This window comes from Megascapheus bottae, chromosome 7 (genome assembly GCF_031878675.1).
Source record: "Megascapheus bottae isolate mThoBot1 chromosome 7, mThoBot2.hap1, whole genome shotgun sequence".
Taxonomy (NCBI): domain Eukaryota; kingdom Metazoa; phylum Chordata; class Mammalia; order Rodentia; family Geomyidae; genus Megascapheus; species Megascapheus bottae.
In genome coordinates, this window is record NC_143515.1 from 10,434,115 (window position 1) to 10,453,177 (window position 19,063).

At 40.4% G+C, this 19,063-nt stretch overlaps 1 long non-coding RNA gene across 2 annotated transcripts in view; it reads right to left on the minus strand.

Moving 5' to 3' along the window:
• Positions 1 to 310: 310 nt before the first annotated feature.
• LOC150060302 (uncharacterized) overlaps positions 311 to 19,063 on the minus strand; it is a 45,788-nt gene continuing 27,035 nt past the window's right edge. For both annotated transcript variants that reach the window (XR_016536222.1, XR_016536221.1), the window contains one exon: positions 311 to 623. This is a non-coding gene — a long non-coding RNA (uncharacterized LOC150060302). The remainder of the gene's footprint in view (positions 624 to 19,063) is intronic.

Below are 19,063 nucleotides of genomic sequence, written 5' to 3' on the forward strand. Positions count from 1 at the left end.
ACACACACACACACACACACACACACACACACACACACACCCCAGCCACATACCCAGGCAAAAAGATAGATCCTATCTCAAAAACTAACCACTACAAGAAAAGGGCTGAAAGTGTGCCTCAGCAGTATGGACTTGGTTAGCAAGAATGAGGAACCAAGTTCAAACATCAGTACTGCATGGTCAATGATTTTGAGCTTTAATAGTCTTTCTCATCCTCACTGATTTCTTAGCCACAATATAATGAAAGTTGCTCATTGAGTAGGAAAAGATTAATTTACTTGATTAGATTAACCAAGCTCAGGAAAATTACTGGAATGTTCTGAACAATTTATTTTTTGAAAATGTATCCCTAAAATCTCATTACCTAATTTATACTATAAAAGTAGACAAAAGAATAAAGGCAGGGCTTGCTAGATTTCTGGCTTGCTGGCACATCCTTTTGCCTAAATAAACTTTGCTTTGCTGAGACAATTCTTTATTTTCATGTCTACCATTGTGATTCCAGTGGTTCTTGGAGAGCATATTCACAACAATACCCAAATTTCTTTGTCCATTCTTCTGTGGATGGGCATGTAAGCTGATTTCCTACAGCTATTGTGAATAGTGCAACAATAAACATTGACCTGCAAAAAATAAATAAGATTACACTTTGAAAGAGTTCAGGATTTGTAAGTTAAACTTTAGCAAGATCATAGCTATGCACACAAAGGGGCTTATGGAGTTTGTACACAATGAGCTTGGAGTAAGAAGATGACCACATTTGAGCAATCTAGAAGTACAGCACTGGTAAGGGATATTCATTAAGTGACCATCCATCCATCCAAGCACACACATAAACGGCAATTCTTCCTGTCCCATTCATTCATCCACTTACCAATCCACACAACTTTCTATTTCATCCATGTAACTTCATGTGGTCTTTATAGAGTGCTTGCTCCATGCCAGGCACTGTAAGTGTTAGGGGTACAGAGAAGAATGGAGTAGGAAGTTAAGGAACTTAATTTTGTGTGTGCAATGCTTAGGGCTTGAACTCAGGGCCTGGGTACTGTCCCTTAGCTTTTTTTGCTCAAGGGTGGTGCTTTACACTTGAGCCATAGCTTCTCTTCTGGCTTTTGGTGGTGGAGATAAGAGTCTCATGGACTTTCTTGCCCAGGTTGGTTTCAAACAAGACTCTCAAATCACAGTCTCCTGAGTAGCTTGGATTACAGGTGTGAGCCACTGACTCCCAGTCAAGAAACTTATTAATCAGGGGATGGAACAAAACCTACAAAACCCACATAATAATAACCTGACAGAGGTAAGCAGATTTCTCTGGTGCACAGAAGTGACTAAACCTGGGAGATGAATAAAAATCCTGGCCCAATTCCTGGATTTCTTTCATTTTGTTTTACAAGAAGAATGCACTTAGAGCTAGAAATACTAGAATATTGGTTAAATGAAATTGAAGGCCAAGATGTGAAACAATTCAAGGGAGAGGAGTGTACATCCTTACTGGAAATGAATTTAGATTTCTTTGAATGTTTAATGAGGTGTCAAGGGGAAAGAGATTCCATTTATCCTTAGAACTTCCAGGAGGCAAAACTAGACCAACAAAAAAAAATGAGGATGAGAAGATGTATCAATGTGTGAGAAGTAATGCACCTACCACCTGGTGAATATAAATAACCCCTCTATACATTATCCCAACAATAAAAAATAAAAAATGAGAATGACAGATGAAGGGGATTTAAATAAATATAACTCCATATTATAAAAGTTAATTTTGGAGGTGGCACTGTGCTTAAATGGTAGAATGGTAGCCTTGAGCTAAAGAGCTCAGCGACAGTGCTCAGGCCCTGAGTTCAAGCCCTAGTCATAGCACATGCAAAAAAGCTATCCATTTACAGAAAAATTAAAATTATTCCCTATCTTGCAATTTTAATCGTTAATACAGATGGCAATCTGGAATATTTCCATTCAGTTCTGAAATGTATGACATGGTAAAAAATAATCCATGCAAATTCTGCCTTTCTAGTTTACTTCACATTGTACATTTCCCACATTATTTTAGAGTTTCACAACAAGTAATATCACTGTCTTGGTTCTAGCCAAGATTGACTAGTAGCATTTCATGTAAGTATTTCCCTTTACAACTAAGAACTATGGACACAGTACAATGAAGGGTGGAAAGAAAAAAATCTGACTGATGACTTCGGGAGTTGAGGAACAATATGGTAGTAGTTTTCTGGGTTTCTTTCTTTTTTGTTCTCCTTTTCTCTTCCTTCCTTCTTTTCTTTCTTTTTTTCTTTCGTTCATTCGTTCTTTCTCTCTCTCTCTCTCTTTCTCTCTTTTGTTTGCTGGTATCAGGGCTTGAACTCAAGAGTCTAGTGCTTACTAAGTCAGCCCTCTACCACTTCTTGCTGATTAATTACAGATGAAATTTCATGGACTTTTATGCCTACACTGGCTTTGAACCCTGAACCTCCGGATCTCAGCCTCTTGAGTACCTAAGATTATAGATGTAGCCAGGAGATACTGACATCTAGCCTCTGAGCTTTCTTTTTCTCTCTGATCCTACCTCCACCCCTTCCCTGCCATCTGGAACCACCAATAATCAGGGTAAAGAGAAAAACAAGGACTTCAAGAAAAGCTTATTTCCCCTGAACATACAATTAGGAAACCAGAGTCATGAAACAACAGAGTATCTACTCTACCAGCAAAACACCAATGGAAAAAATAGCCCATCTAAGGTTCCCACCAGGCCTAACAGGGAACTAATCTGTCTTTTTTTTTTTTTTTGTCAGCTCCAAGGAAGAAGTAGAGCTCTAATTTACCCAACTCAATGGGCTTGACAGGAAACTAATCTTCCATCTGCCACTCAGCAGAAACAGGCACCATTCCAATTTTCTTTTTTTTTTTATTTATTTGATTATTTAGTTATTTATGTCTGAGATAGAGGCTCTCTATGTAGCCCAGGCTGCCCTCAAATGGGCCACCTTTCCTATCCAGTCTCTCAAGAATTGTGATTATATCATGTCCATCTGTTGTCTAAATTTTTTTTGCTTTGGTATCGTCAGTGGGTCTCAGAGGTTCTCTGAACACACACCTCCACCTGCTATCAAGGAGACACTTTGCAGCAGAACCGGTCAGCCTTGATTCTGTGTCTGCTAGGTGTAGCAGGGAGCTGAGTTTGTACCCATTTGTAGACAGTGAAACAGTGTGAGTTGGTATTACTAGAGAGGTTGAACTCCCACCCCACTCATAAACTCATAAGTGAGTTCATGGAACAGCTAGGCAGGAGGAAGTTAGCTAACCACACCTTGACCTGGATGTTGGGTCTATAACGACTATTTGCTTTATTTAAAAAAAAAAGCTTAAATAGGATTCAGAGGATCGCAGTGTTCTATCCAAAACTGTCTAGGTTACTACTGAAAATAATTCATCATACCAGGAGTCAAGATAATCAGAAAGTCATTCAGCACCAGTGGCTCAAGCCTGAATTCTAGCTACACAGGAGGCTATGATCTGAGGATCACAGTTCAAAGCCTTCTGAGGAGGCTTTATCTCCAATTAATCACTAAAAAGCCAGAAGTGAAACTGTAGCTCTAATGGTAGAGCATCAGCCTGGAACAAAAAAAGTTCACAGAGCACACCCAAGCCTGAGTTCAAGCCCCAGGAATGGCATTAAAAAAAAGAAATGGAGAGAGAGAGAGATAGAGAAAGAGAGAGAGAGGAAGGAAGGTAGGTGGGGGGAAGGAAGGAAGGAAGGAAAGAAAGAAAGAAAGAAAGAAAGAAAGAAAGAAAGAAAGAAAGAAAGAAGGAAGGAAAAAAGACGGAAGGAAATCAGAATGTGAGCAAAAGGGACAATAAATAGATATCAATACTGAGATGGCTCTGATGTTGAAATGATCTGACAAGGACTTCAAAGCAGCTATCATAAAAACCTAACATTTCTACTCAGAATTTTAGGAAGAGGAAAAATAGAGGTAGAAAAATATTAGAAGCAATAATAACAGAAATTTCTCTGATTTTCATAAAACATTACACACACACACACACACACACACACACACACACACACACACACACGTTCATGAAACTCAGAGGAGCATGACCAGGTTGAACCTAAGGAAATCCACATCAACATATTGTAGTCAAATCTCTGAATACTAAAGATAAATGAAAATCTTAGAATCATCCAAAGAGAAATGACTTTTTACGTATATGACAGAAGCAATTTAAATAGAATGTTTTTCATGAACAACAAGGAAGCCGAAAGAAAATAACACAATATTTTATAAGTCCTGAAAAAGAAACTGCCATTTATGAATTCTATGTCTGGAAAAATCATCCTTTAAGAATTAAGATATAGCCAAGTGTTAGTGGCTCATGTCCTAGCTATTCAGAAGACTGAGTTCTGAGGATTATGGTTCTAAGTCAGTCCAGACAGAAAAGTTATGAGACTCTTAATCTCCAAATTTTCAGCAAAAAAAATGTCAGCCTTGATTGGAAAAAGACAAGAAAGGGTGTTAGGCCCTGAGTTTAAGCTCCAGTTTAAGTCACACACACACACACACACACACACACACACACACACACACACACACACACACAGGAAAATGTAATGAAGATGTGTTATTTTCCAAGAAAAACTAAGAGAATTTATCACTAGCACATCTAACCTTAAAAGAATGGCTGAAAGAGGCTGGAGGTGTTGCTTAAGTGATAGAGCACCTAACTGGCAAGCATAAAACCAGCGTTTGGACCTCAGGACTACCATTCCAAAACTGAAACAGAAAAGGACATTTTTAAAATTTTGCCAAGTTGGGCTTTATTTTATTTTATTTTATTTTATTTTGCTGGGCCTGGGGCTTGAACGGCAAGGCCTGAGCACTGTCCTTGGGCTTTCTCAAAGCTAGTGCTCTACCCCTTGAGCCACAGCACTACTTCTGGCTTTTTTTCTCTGTGTATGTGGTCCCAAGCAATCAAACCCAGGGCTTCAGTGCATGCTAGGGGAGAACCCTATCACTAGGCCACACTCCCAGCCTCTGGGATGTCATTATTAAGGTTTTATACACAGGGGTTAGCATTTCATAAGTCAGGTAATGAATACATTTCTTTCTGGAAAATGTTACTCCTTTCTTTCACTTTCCCCCAGTTCCACCCCCCCCATCCCTTCCCATAATGACCCTTACCTGGGTCATTTGCCACACTGTGAGAAGAAAAGATAACTGAGATAGGTTTGGAACTATAGTAAGAAAGAATAATAGTGGAGTTGGTTTTAAAAAATAAAGCCAAAAGTATGATGAGGAAAAGTGTAACAGACTTTGTCATTTCTCAAGAATTTCTTACATACTAGTGAGTGATTGAAGCAAAAAAAAAAAGCTACGGCCATCTGATGTGGTACTCATGTATATATAGAAAATATCTTTGAGAGAATTACATTTTTAATGAGAAGATGGTAAGACATTGTTAATAATGAATCATGATAAATTATATACATGGAATATATATATATGTATAGTATATGTGTGTTTATATGTGCATAGACTTTTACACAGATTCATAACTAGTGGGGTGTCCACATTCCCCTCTCAGCAACTAATAGAACTACTTGACAGAAAATCTGCCATGATAAAGAACATTCAAACAGCACCAAAAAACATTTTGATGTTGTGAGACGTCACACTATGAAACTCTATGTTTCTCATGCCTCAGCTTCTGGAGTGCTGTGACTATAGGCATATGCCACAACGTGCAACTTAATATTTCCTCCTCCTCCTCCTCCTCCTCCTCCTCCTTCTCCTCCTCCTCCTCCTCCTCCTTCTCCAGTTCTAGGGCTTAAACTCAGGGCTTGAGTACAGTATCTGAGCTTCGATTGCTTAGGTTAACACTCTACCACTTGAGCCACAATGCCACTTCCAGCCCTTTCTGTTTATGTGGTACTGAGGAATCAAACCCAGGGCTTGATGCGTACTAGGCAAGCACTCTACCACTAAGCCACATTCCCAGTCCTACATGTTCTTTTTAAATGTCAATTAAACATTTAAAAAGATAGACTATTCATAACCTAGGACATAATATAAACCTCAGGCATTTTTAAAGACTTGAAATTATACAAAGTAACTTATTGGAAGATACCGTAATCAAGTGAAAGTTAAAAGGAAAACTCTCTCTGCACATTTAAACATAAAACAACAGAATTCTAAATTATTGATAGAGTAAGTGTCAAAAGAAAAATGCATGTAGTGAATGAAAATAAAATAAACCAATCACTTTATTTGCATGGCACCTGAAACAATGTCAAGAAAATAAAGAATGAGACTAGAAATGAATGACATTTGATTGAAATTATAAAAAAAATCAGCAAAGAGAAATCTACAAAACCTTTCTCCTCCATAAAGATAATGAGAAAGCAGCAACATTTTCAAAAATCAACATTTTTTTCCAGAACTCTGGAAACTAAACAAAAGGCTTTCATCAACCCAGGAATATTTGTTTAATAAAAAGGGCTGAGTAAGCAGAGTCTGGCATTTTCTCTTGCCCTGTTTTGATCTCCCCAGTTCTCTGGCAGCTTGAAAACCCCTTGCCCATAATCAAGGTGAAAATGAACAGGCTGGCAGCTTGGTGGGATCACCAGAAGAGTGGGGATGAGGGTTGAAGCCTCTTCAAAGCCCCTTCCCATAGTGTTCGCATAAAGCCACCTGCAACACTGTCTTTGTGTGACCTGACTGGATCATATCCTCAGATCCAGGGGGCTAAAACCATTTACCTCATGGTAAACAGGCAGAAGAAAGAGAAGAGAGACAGATACAGGGAGAGATCCCACAATTCCTTGTGAGGTTCAAATAGCACTACAGGCTAGGGAGAAGCCCATCAACACATGGGGTTTTTGGGAGACATTCCAAACCACAACTCTAGCATTACTAAATTTATTCAGCTGTAAAAAAGAATGAAAGAGAAGATGTAGGGTTTGCCTAATATTGCAAGATCCTGGGTTAGACCTTCAAGACGGGGAAAAAAAAAGTTGATTTGTATTATCTTGTTGGAGGCTACAGTAATAAAATTTTATTCTAAATAAATAAACCCAATGCAATGGTCACACATTGTATAGTTATAATAATAATTTTTTGAGGCAGGGTCTTTGCTATTTAGTGCAGCCTGTTCAGGAACTTAGGATCTTTCTATCTCAGCCTCCTGAGTACTGGGATACCAGGCTTTGGTCACCACACTACTAAGGGATTATCAGTAGTATGTGTTTTTTGTCCATTCGATTGCCTGTTTAAAGAAACACCCCAAACTGATGAGTTTTGAAAGTTCTTTTCATGTTCTATATACAAGCATGTAAGTCTTGTTTAAATTGAAATAGATTGTCCACAAAGTGAGTAGACAGTTGCCAGTGGTAAAGTACTAGCAGTGTGGTAATGAGAATTATGGGTACAGGACTTGAGCCAGCTGGAACCCGAGGTCCACACACATCTTAGACTTCCAGCTTGACCTGGAATATGTTTCACGGTATTCTGTTTCATTGGGGTAAAACAGAATGCAATTTCCTTTCTCCAAACCAACTCCTCCTCCTGGCTTTCTGCCTCTTTGGATGACATCAGCATATCACTGCTCTTTGAGAGGCAATTTAGTCATCTCCCATTCACTTCTCTAATTTCAAAGGTCAGTTGTCACCAAGCCCTTGGAGTTCTAGTTCCCAGACTTTTCATCCTTCCTGTTCTTCTCCCTCTTTCTGATCACATCCCACCCCACATGGCCTGTCTTTTAACCCCACAGAGCTCTGTTCATCCTATCCCTTGTTGCACACCCCTGCTCTAGTCCTTTACACTGGAGTTAGAATGGGCTAAGTAGAAGAATGAAAGATGCTAATTCATCTTTAATGCTTTTTATATAAAGTCTCTGTCTTTTTGACCTTCTGCCTTGTTAATCCTCTAAAGATTTTCTCCTAGGCCAAGGAAGGGGTCACAAGAGTTAGAGTGGCTATTTGTATTTTAAAATAAGATTAAAGTGCTATAGACTAGAAAATGGTTAAAGACATTGCAAACTAAAAGCAAATAAACAGAAATAAATAGAACACTGACTGGTAATATAGAAGTCTAAGATTGTATATGAACTGTGTGTGTGTGTGTGTGTATTTCTTGATACAGTAATAATTAAATTGTTGGGGAAGAAGTTTCCTAGAGGTAGAAATAATCAATCACTGTCACTGAGGCAGTCATCTCCTGCCAATGCTGCATACTCTACTGCACTTGGAAAAGCACCACACACCAGAGCTTGACCCCAGGCCCAAAGCCTTTCCTTCCAGAAGTATGTGATGAGTCAGGTGTGTCTCAGGGAGCAAGAACATGGGTAAGAGGTCATTGACTTGGACTGGGCTCCTGCACTTGCTCCAACAGACCAAATCTATAGAGTTTAATCACTGAAGTTGAGCATTAACTAACTGTAGGAGGCTGTAGCCAATAAACCAATTAAACTATAACTAAAGTCTTCCCAATACCTCACTTCTGTTTCTATAAATGCTATCAGATCACATTGTTAGGGGAAGGTCTCCAAACCTTTTTAGTTTTTCTTTGGGGGGATGGTTAGGGGTGATTCATTGGAGATAACTTTTCTCACAGAATTTTCTGCCTACTCTGGCTTTGAATAGTGATCCGCAGATCTTAGCCTCCCAAGTAGCTAAGATTACAAGCGTGAACCACTGGTGCCCAGCCTGTTTCTGGTTCTATAAAGGCGTTACTGATTTATGATGTTTTTTTCATGCCCCCCTTTTATAGTTGCTCAATTAGACTGAATGTAATTGTTCCAAGGAATTTCCTTTTCAATTTGTCATGTTATAGTTGGTTGTTTTTTTTTTTTTGTGGGTCATGGGGCTTGAACTCTGGGCCTGGGTGCTGTCCCTGAGCTCTTCAGCTCAAAGCTACTGCCCTACACCTGGAGCCACAGCCCCACTTCCAGTTTTCTAGTGATTATTTGGAAATAAGAGTCTCAGGTCCTTTTGTGCCAGGCTATCTTTGAACCTTGATCCTCAGATCTCAGCCTCCTGAGTAGCTCCAATTATAGCATGAGCCACCATGCCCAGCTGTCATGTTATAGTTCTTGAGACTGAAAGTTCAAAATGAAGATGTGGGAAGAGCCATATTTACTCCCTGATCTACAGGGGAGGCGCCTTCCTTACTTTTCTCTACCTGCTAATAATTTGGTGGCAGAGGGCACTGTTACCCGAGTTAATCAATCTCCATCTTCACACAACCCTCCTCCTTCTGTGCGTGTCTCTGTGTCAAAATGTTACCTTTTTACAGGGATAACAGTCAGAGTAAGTATCTTTAAGACATTTTAAATTGATCACATCTCCAAAGATTATTTCCAAAGAAGTTCATATGAGGTACTGTGGGTTAGTTACTCGTGGGGCTTGAACTCTGGGCATGGGCGCTGTCCCTGAGCTCTTCAGCTCAAGGCTACCACTTGAGCCACAGCACCATTTCTGGTTTTCTGGTAACTAATTGGAAATAAGAGTCTCACAGACTTTGGTGCCAGGGCTGGCTTTGAACTACCATCCTCAGATCTCAGTCTCTTGAGTAGTTAGGGTTATAGGCATGAGCCACCGGTACCCAGTTTTTTCTTCTTCTTTTTTTTTTTTGATGGAGAACATAATTCAACCTATTACTGGGAATGAGAACACAGAGATTGTTAATAGGTTTTCTTTCACTTATAGAATTGATATGGCTCCGTGATCCTGCCTTTATCAAATTTTCATGTCTTTGGGTAATTGCTCATTTGGGCACTGCCCTGGAAAAGCCTGCCCAGGACAGTTCTGATATAATTTCAGGGGTCTTAGGTCCCAGACACCGTGGAGGATTGGGTAGAAGAGTAAGAGTTTATCCCATGGAACAACAAAAAATTGGAAACACACCAAGAGCCCTCTAGATTCATTGTACTATTTTTATCCAGTTGTGCTGTGTTTTTGTTCCATTCCTCAGTTCTTTTTGGGATGAAATAAGATATAAAAATAAATTAAATGAATTACTCTACTTTGCTTTGGCAGCTTAACACAGGGGCAGACTGGAGTTGCAGAGCCTCATGTTGCTATGACAACCACAGGGTACCTCCTCCTCCATTTGGCCCTTCCCCAACCTCCATTACTAATGCTAGCTCAGCCTGATGCTTCTGCCTTTCTGAGAAGCCAACCCCAAGCAACAGACAGGAGGATAGCTCTCTGATGGGCAGTCACAGAACCCTGGGCCTCCTCAGTCGCTGTGCCCACCTCACCGTATTCCAAGTGCCCACTCATTCTGTCTCTCCAGACTGTGAGCTCCTTGAAGATAGAGACTATGCTTTATTATTTACTCCCACCTCAGCATCTGATCCAGAGCATTGCCCAAAGCAATTTTTTCAGTAAATTAATGAATGATAGAAGGAAAGAACCTCAGAAGAGTCACCACAGAAAGCTGGAAGAAGAGCAGTTACAATTCCCAAGAGCCATTTCAGAGCTGATATTACAGCTGTACATACCTATTGAAATTGGAATTAACAACATTTAAACACCAATTCCTCAGTCCCACTAGCCTATTTCAAGTGCAAAGGGAGCCACAAATGGTGGGAACTACCCTACTGAAACGCACAGTGCAGAGCTTGTCTATCGTCCCCAAAGTAACGTGGTTCACAGAAAGCGGCAGTGTCAAGTAGGACAGTCTTGTTGTTTGGGGTTCCATGACTAGTGTCTATGGTGTGGGTATGTAAGGGGCTTGAAATCAAAGCCTGGACATTGTTCCTCAGCTTTTTCACTCAAGGCTGACACTGGCTTTTGGCTGGTTAGCTGGAGGTAAGAGCCTTGTGAACTTTTTTGTTTTTGGTTTTTTGGCCTGGACTAGCTTCAAACCACAATACTCAGATCTCAGCCTGGTAAATGGCTAGGATTACAGGCATGAGACACCAAGGCCCAGCTCCCTAGTGTTTCTGGATTGCCCTCTTTGTCCATCATAACAGTAACTAGGGGCCTAGTTGTAGAGTGCTTGCCTAGCATGCATGAAGCCCTGGGTTTGATTCCTTGGCACCACATATACAGAAAAAGCCAGAAGTGGTACTATGGCTCAAGTGGTAGAGTGCTAGCCGTGAGAAAGCCCAACAACAGTGCCCAGGCCCTGCCTTTAAGCCCCAGGACTGACAAAAGAAAAAAAAACTATGCTAACTAGATTTCACTTTAGGGAACATAGAGTAAACAGTACATCCCTGTCAGGATCATGTGTTAATACCCCTAAGGAGGGATAGAGAGAGAGGGAGTGAGAGAGGGAGAGAGAGAGGGGGAGAAAGAGAGCGCACGCAGGGGTGTATAGCATGACATCATTTACTAGACAAGTCCAGACTTCTCCACATCTATGTTTTTGCCCATGTAGTTCCTCTGCTTGAAAACTGGTGCTATGAGAACTCCTGATGTTCTATCCTTTCTTTAGGTATAAATACATGTGTCATCACTTGCATAAATTCTTTCTTCTCAATACTTCCCCTCAGGTATGTAGCTGTTTATGGCTTTGTAGAGTTGTCTTCTCACACTACAAGCTATCATGCAGTGGCATCAGAAGTGATGAGTGGACTATGTTTTGTAATTGGCAGAGAAGGCAAAAATCAAGTAGACAGAACTGCCCTTGAAAATCTCTTAAATTTTTATGCATTTTTTGTTTCTGTTATACAAAGCCATATAGAAATTTTTGGTGACCCCTAAGTATAAATACTAGTCAACTACTCCAAAAAAGATCTGGAGCAGGGATCTGGGCATCTAAACCACTTGGCTTGTAAGACAGCCACAGGTTGGCCAAAGCATTCTGGATTGTCCCTTAATGACCAGTGTCATTTCTCCTGTGGCTCCCAAAGAATATGTCTCTGGAGCCAGCAGTGTCAGACTTGCCTAGGAACTGGTTACAAATGTAAATTCTTGCTAGCAAAGTAGCTCAGTTGGGAGGGTATTAGACCAAAGAAATGCAAAATAGTAGGCCCCACTTTAGTTCTATTCAATTAGAAACTGGCTGACAATGTTTCCTCTCCAGGTGACTGTGACACATGCTATATTTGAGTTCCTTTATTTCCTCTCCAGATGGAAGTTTGAAGCTTGTCAGAACAGCTTACCACTACCCAGTCTTGCCATCACATCAGCATGGTTGGTTCTATGTCCTTTCTGCCGCAGTCTTGTCTTCCTTTCATCAAGATTTTGGGTCAGTGCAGTCTATGAGTTTCTTGGGGACAGTACTGAGCAACTGCCTCTTTGAGGAATAGCAACCAAATGTGGGCAAGGGAAATCCCAGAAGCCGAGAGACAAGGTGATCTCCTGTGTGTTCTTCCGGTGAACTTGTTGGGAAGCGCTCAGGGAAGCACCCAGCTACTTCTGTCAGTTTCCTAGAGTTTTCTGAGAAGGACTCAGAGGGGTAAAAGGGACCCAGTGCACCCATTAGCCTACCCCTCCCCACCTCAGCTTTCTTCTTGCCTGACCTGAGAATTGACCAGGAATCAAAGGAGGCCATCCCCCATCCACTGGTAACACTGGAAAGAGACTAGAGGAAGGTAAGGAGGGACCCCAATGCAGGTGCATAAACAGCCTCATAAGCCGAAGGCTGCTTAGCTGAAGGAAAAACATGAAATAGCTATGGTTGCCACCTACACTAACAGGAGAACTCGAGGCAGTGCAAAAGGCAGTGGTTGCTAGATCCTAGCTACCCAGGAGGTTGAGATTTGAAGATTATGGTTCAATGCCAGTCTAGGCAGGGCAGTGCATAAGATTCTTTTTTGTTTGTTTTAGTTGGTTGTGGGGCTTGAAATCTGTGCCTGACCTCTTCAGCTCAAAGCTAGCACTCAATCACTTGAGCCACAGCACCATTTCTGGTTGTTTGGAGGTTAATTGGAGATGAGTTTCACAGATTTTAGTGCCCAGGCTGGCTTTGAACCTTGATCCTCAGATCTTAGCCTCTGGAGTAGCTAGGATTACAGACGTGAGCCACCAGTGCCCAGCCTATGAGACTCTTATCACCACTTAACTACACACACACACACACACACACACACACACACACACACACACACACAAACACACACGAAATGAAAGTGTGGCTAAAGTGGTGGAATATCAGCCTTGAGCTAAAAAGGAAAAACAACAACAACAACAACAAAAACAGTGCTCAGGCCCTGAGATCATGCCCCAATATGGACACAAAAAAGGGGGGAGGTAGGGAGAGTGGTCAAAGATGAACAGAGCAAGAAAAAAAGAGGAGAGTGAAGAACCGGGGGAAGATGAGGAAGATGACAAATAGTTGGTTCTCATTTTGTCTATAAAGCCTTTCATCCCCCTCCACCTCACATCTTTTAAAGGAAAGTAAATTGAAATGTAAAGCTATATAAGATTCTTTGGTTGCAATGTCTTTCTGTACCCCCTTATCCCGACACTAGTTTTTGTGCTGGTTCTGTGGCTTGAACCCATAACTTCATGCTCCCTTTCAGCTTTTTCACTCAAGGAGCATGCTCTATCACTTGAGCCATGCCTTCCAGTTTCTTTCTCCTGTTTAAGTGGAAATCAAAGTCTTCCATATTTGCTTTGAACTATGAGTGTCTGATCTCAGCCTTCTGAGCAGCTAAGATTGTGAGCCACTGGAAGCTATTTTTCAGCAACCACTAACCTCAGGTGGTATAATCTGAAGCATTGTAACCTGACATGGAAGTTCAATGTTGGTTCACAACACATGCTAGTTATATGGAAGAGATAGGTAGATTTTTTTTCTTCAGCTGCTTCTGATGCAGTCTTTATGAAGTAATTTTTTTCTGCTAAAGGAATGCCATTCTATAGTTGCAAAAAAAATAGCAGCTCTTTTGTTGATTTGCTAAATAGGTATATACATATAACTATATATTATGTACGACTTACACAGATGCAGGAATAGAGAGCTACATACAGAGAGACAGACAGACAGACTCCATCTAGCCTTTCCTGACTGTGACTGATGTTTCCAGCTGTGGACATTCTCTCCTCATCTCCCCGCAGGCTTACTTGACCTTTTGCTGTATTTGGAAGCTCTTCCTCATCTAATTGGGTCATGGTTACAGACAACTCTTAATTTCTTTGAAGATAGAGTTTGGTTCCTGTTTCTTCTTCTCCTTCTTGCTTTTGGGTGATTTCTCAAAGAAAAGAGAAATTGCCTTCTTTATACCACATTTTCAAGCCAGAAGGCTCACCCACAGACTGTCTTTTGCATATTATATTATTTTTAGTTTTGGTTCTGTATCACATAAGGTCTTTTTAGAGTCATTTTAAGTCATAATTAGGGAACTGAATTCAAGTTAAAATTCACCCTTTTCTGGCACCGTCAATGCAAATAGCTCAAACGGAGTGAAAATCAGATCATCAGATACTGTTTCACATGGTTAAACTTATGTATATGCAGGCAATGACAATGCTAATAATCATCATTTGACATCAATTTCATGTTTCACCAAAGCACAAGTGTGTAAAAGTGCAGGAAAATAGTAGCATTTCATCTGGCCTTGAAGAGATAGGTTACAACAGGCTGGTAATACCCTACAGTGAAAGAGAATCAACTGTTACAAAGGCTGAAACTTGAGAATGGGTTTAGAAGCTGCTTGTTTTGTGTTGCTGGAACAAGAGACCTTATGCTGAGTACTTCTATGAAACAAAGAGGTTTACTTAGCTGAAGATTTTGGAAGCTAACAGATAGGACCATCTGTATGGCCTCTAGTGAGGCCCTCCTGTCTATCACACAACAGCATGACATGGTGGGAACATGAGAAAAAGAAGAGAACTCATGTGAGACATCACCCGGCAAATGAGGAAGTGCAAGAGCAGCAAAGGAAACCAAGCTTGCTTGATAACAACTCACTCTCGCTGGAACGAATCCAATCCCAAGAGAGACTAAACGTCCTGGTGAGATCTAACGCATCTTATGCTTTAGTGAGAAAAACATTCACCTTTTCTAAAAAGGTACCACCTCTCAACATCCCCATACCAGGCTACAAGTCTCCACAGGAGTTTTGAGGGGGACAAATCGGATTCAAGCCATAACAGAACTCAAACATCAGATAATCTGATCCAGGGGAAAAATCGCATCTTATGGTGTGTGACAGTTTTTCTATTGAATTTAGAGCCAATTCTTTTACTTACCAACGAAATCAGCCTCCCAGCATTCCAGCACACCCAATTACCTCACCAGTTGAAATGTTACACCTTGGTGTTCAAAGCCAAAACTAAACTGAAGGGGTTTAAATGATCAATTGAATGCTTTTCCCTCTATGATTTGGTACCATCCTCTCTCCTACCCTGCCATGTGTGACTGGTGTGAACTATTCATTATGCATGCCTTTTGTTGGTTATTTTAACTCTTCTTCACAGAGGACAATGTTGCTGATCAAAACTGAGCCCCATGGGGCTGGGAGTTTGGCCTAGTGGTAGAGTGCTTGCCTAACATACAGGTTCGATTCCTTGGTACCACATACATAGAAAAAAGCCGGAAGTGGTGCTGAGGCTCAAGTGGTAGAGCTCTAGCTTTGAGAAAGTTCAAGGACAGTGCTCAGGTCCTGAGCTCAAGCCCAGGACTGGCAAAAAATCAAGTCCCATAGATCTTCACCTTTAACAAATATAAACTAGCATTCACTTGCTGGATTTTTTTTTTTTTTTGCCAGTTCTGGGCTTGAGCTCAGGGCCTGAGCACTGTCCTTGGACTTTCTCAAGGCTAGAGCTCTACCACTTGAGCCTCAGCACCACTTCCAGCTTTTTTTTCTATATGTGGTATCGAGGAATCCAACCCGGGTCTTCATGCATGCTAGACAAGCACTTTAACCACTAGGCCAAACTCCGGGCCCAACTTGCTGGATTTTTAGCATCTTTTTTTTTTTTTTTAAAGAGGACAGTTAATTTATTCAATGTCATAAAGCTAGTAAGTGTGAGATCTCATTATTCTCTGTCCATTTTACCTCCCACTGTCTTCTTGACACAGGTTTCATTGTTCTATTTTCTTTTTTTATTGTAATGTATAGTGGGGGTACAGTTATATTTGCCAGATAGTAGGTGCATTACTTCTCACACATTGATACCTCTTCTGCATTTTTACCATCTTTTCAGACCAAGTATCATGTACTAGGGAGGCACTCTGACATTCATCTCTCTCCGCTCTGGAAACTGTATACCAAGATTCAAACTCTTGCTCTCCTGGTTCCCTCAGCCACATTCAATTTTCTGCATTCAGATGGACCCACAACTTTTTTTCTATACATTTCTTGCTTTGACTTAGAACGTTCAGGTTCTAGGCCCATTGTCTACGAATGTATCTTTGTTGTTCTAGCTTTTGGATGAAATGAATATCTATTCCTCTGATAACACTGTAAGGACAAACTAGCCAGTTTGTAATGAACTTCCAGTGATCTTTAATATAGTAGCTATCATGACTGCCTTGGCAAACCATGGGCTACAATCCCCTCGCTTCCCATTGATTTCTTGCTGGGCTTTAACCACTGGGATGTAACATCAACCTCATAGGCATTGAATATTTTCCTTGGATTTTAGTACTCTGTGTGCTTGTCTCACACCCGTGGCTCTTTAGAGGTGTAAGTGCCTTATACAATTAAGAGCTTAGAAGATACCTATTTCATTCTGTTTGTAGATGGGAACTCTAAGTTGTCTTGGCACTCAGAGTATCTCTCATGGTCTTGCTCACTTGCATCTATCTTTGAGCCTCTGCTCTTCTTGAGATTCAGTTTGATACTTTCAGAATGAAAAGAATCTACACATGTGCCTTTTTCTGAAAGTATGCCCCCTGCTATGCCTTTGAGAGCTCCATTCTCCTCTTCTGCTTTCTTATGAAGTAGACTTGAATACCTGTCACTTTGGAGAAAAAAAACCTGTCTTCTAGTTTGTTGGCTCCTTGGGGTCAGGCACCAGGACTGAGACCATGCCTGTCTCATGGCTAACTTAGAGTTTGCACTCGTTAAAGACGTGGGCTAAATGCTTTTGTGCTTTAGCTGTGTTCTGATTGTCCTCATCTTTCTTTTCTTGAAACTTGTCAGAGCATTTAATAACACTTGGTTTTTTTCATTGCTAATAAAATGTTATTGTTAATGTATTCTCCTTTTATTACTGCTTAGAGAAAGGATGGAATTCAGAAGAAATTTAAAGCGATTTGACCGAGGGATCAGAAAGGCTTGTGTCTGACTCCTGCCTGTGAGTTATCTAGGCTACAGGACCAATCACTCCAAAGTGACCACTATTACTTATTGCATATTCAGTGATATAGGGATTTGGGTCATTTAGTAGTTTGGTTATGGTTCACATTTTTTCATGCGATCTTCCAGGGCTGCCTTCATCTGAAGATATGGCTGGAGTGGAAGGATTTTTTTTTTAATCAAGATGATTCACTCACATGGCTTATGACTATTGGCAGAAGGCTTTGTTTTTCTGCCTCTTCATGGATGGTTGAGTGCCCTCACGACTAGAATGTTGGACTAGAAACCTACCCCACTCAAGTATGACCTCCTCTTAACTAATTATATTCACAATGACACCATTTCTAAGTAAAGTCACATTCTGTAGTATTAGGGTCACAACCTCAACATCTTTTTGGGTAATGGGGTGGTTACAATTCAACCTATACTCTCAGGGCAGGGACAAGAACAGAGCCTGGCTGGGGTTAAGGTTCCTTGAGTAGAAAGTGCATGTGTAACTCAGGTGTTCAGAATATGCTACCCTACTATCAATAAGAATTGAGTTGGTATGGGCTGGTAGTGTGACCTAGTGGACCCCCAATCCCTCTGATTCCTATTTGATGATACTCTCCTGGCATACTCTCCTGCTGTTGTGATAACTGGCACTCTGAGATCTTCACTTAATGCTAATGCAGTCTGTTGTCAGAGAACAGTGTGGAGAAACATGAACTGGTTTAGAAATTACCAACAGAATCATTTTGTTTCTCTGGTGAAAATAAAGACAGAGGCTTATTATATCCAGTATGGAGATTTCTTCTACTAATTCTCACTATCTCAACTCCTATTAAATTAAAATTATTATTATTCCTTTATGAAATAATAATACTAAAGAAAACAGAACGGTCATGATTTAGTGGCTTAAGCCATTTTAGGCTCACTGTGTGCCTTCAATATGGCCCTCAAGCTTTACTTTTTCCTTGGCATATGCCTTCTCTGTCAACCAATGCTTACATTGTTTTAGTTGGTTTCCTTATTTTGAAACATCTCTCTGTGCTCCCCAAGTGACTGCTACTTATGAGCAAAATCTGTCAATGTCTAAAGAAAAGCTGTTCTCATGTAGTAATTTGGATAATTTTGGAGAAATGTTGGTGGTTCCTGTGAGGAGAGAAAGAGAGAGAGAGAGAGAGAGAGTGTGTGGTTGTTGTTGTTTTAATGCTAGTCCTGGGGCTTGAACTGGGGCCTTTGCACTGTCCTTGAGATTTTGTGCTCAAGGCTAGTGTTATACTATGCATAAATGTCATCTTGAAATTAAGTGGCATCTTTGGATAGGGTTTACAGTTTAAAACACTTTTGTCGAAACGTCTTAATGTATTTCTTTTCTTCTAACCCAAATCCTTTCTGTTTTCTTTAGTATTATTATTTATTTCATAAAGGAATAACAATTCATTTTAATTTAGAAGTGAAGTTATTATCATTAATATTAAGCATAGGTCATTCTGAATGATGAGTTTGGAACCCTTCCCCAACATTATTGAGAAAACTATTTTTAGTTAAGAGCCTTAGACTGATGAAGGAAAATCATTTCCTAATTTGGAAAATTTGTTCTTGGAATAGAGATAGCTTTCTTAACTTGAGAGAAAACATTAGAACACATTTGTTTTGTTTTCAAAGAAGAGTATAAGATGAATCACAAAAATGTTATGTATAGGATGAGTCCCAGAAACCTTATGTTGAGCAAAAGAAGCCCGACACAAAAAAATATATTTATATGAAGTTGTAGATGAGTCAAAATGAGTCTGTAGTGACACGAAGCAGATCAGCAGTGGCCTGGGGCCAGGTGTGGGGGAGGATTGGATGCTGAGGGAATGGGGGAAGAGAAATTGGTGATGGGACT